The sequence below is a fragment of the Oryzias melastigma genome, linkage group LG16, assembly GCF_002922805.2.
Source record: "Oryzias melastigma strain HK-1 linkage group LG16, ASM292280v2, whole genome shotgun sequence".
Classification (NCBI taxonomy): domain Eukaryota; kingdom Metazoa; phylum Chordata; class Actinopteri; order Beloniformes; family Adrianichthyidae; genus Oryzias; species Oryzias melastigma.
Genome location: NC_050527.1, coordinates 19302922 through 19303635, shown reverse-complemented (window position 1 = coordinate 19303635; position 714 = coordinate 19302922).

Below are 714 nucleotides of genomic sequence, written 5' to 3'. Positions count from 1 at the left end.
AATAATATTAATACAATTTATGAATTAAATTGGCCAAAGAATGTAATAAAAAACTGGGAAAAAATGAGTTTTTGACTTAAACTAAAACAGTTGAGTATTTTACCATCATTACAGTATCTAAAATATCGACATCACAGCATCACTAGAGGCCAACACATGCATGCTTAGTACAGCAGATGCTCTCAAAAGTTTCAAACCAATCTGTTGGCACTAATATTAAAATAGAGTTATGACAAAATTTCTCAATGGAAGGATTTTTGATGGTATTAGAAGTAAACATGTTTTCAGTCCCACTCCAATAATCTTTGATCTTTTCAAAATAAAAGCATTTCCAGTGGTCTCTTAACTATGGTTGTGCAGTTTTTAATGATTTTTTTTTAATTTGTCGTTTTCTAGTGCAGAGTTAATCAGAAATTTGCCACTGACTTGTGAGTAGGACTGTCCACAAGTCTTCCTTAATTTCCAATTATCCCTTTGTTTACACACTATCCCACTAGCTTACAGCCCCTCAAAACTCCAACCTAACGTTACTGGTGTAGCAAAAATGGAGAGCAGTATTGGAATTATGTAGCTGTTCAGTTTTGAGCCAGATGCCATGTGAGGAAAACAAAGACGTACGTGGATCTATTCATCTCAAAGTGGATAAATCAGAATGGATCAGAGCAGGGAGCTTGTGGCCTTTAGGCTAATATTTCCAACGGCATTTTTTTTTTT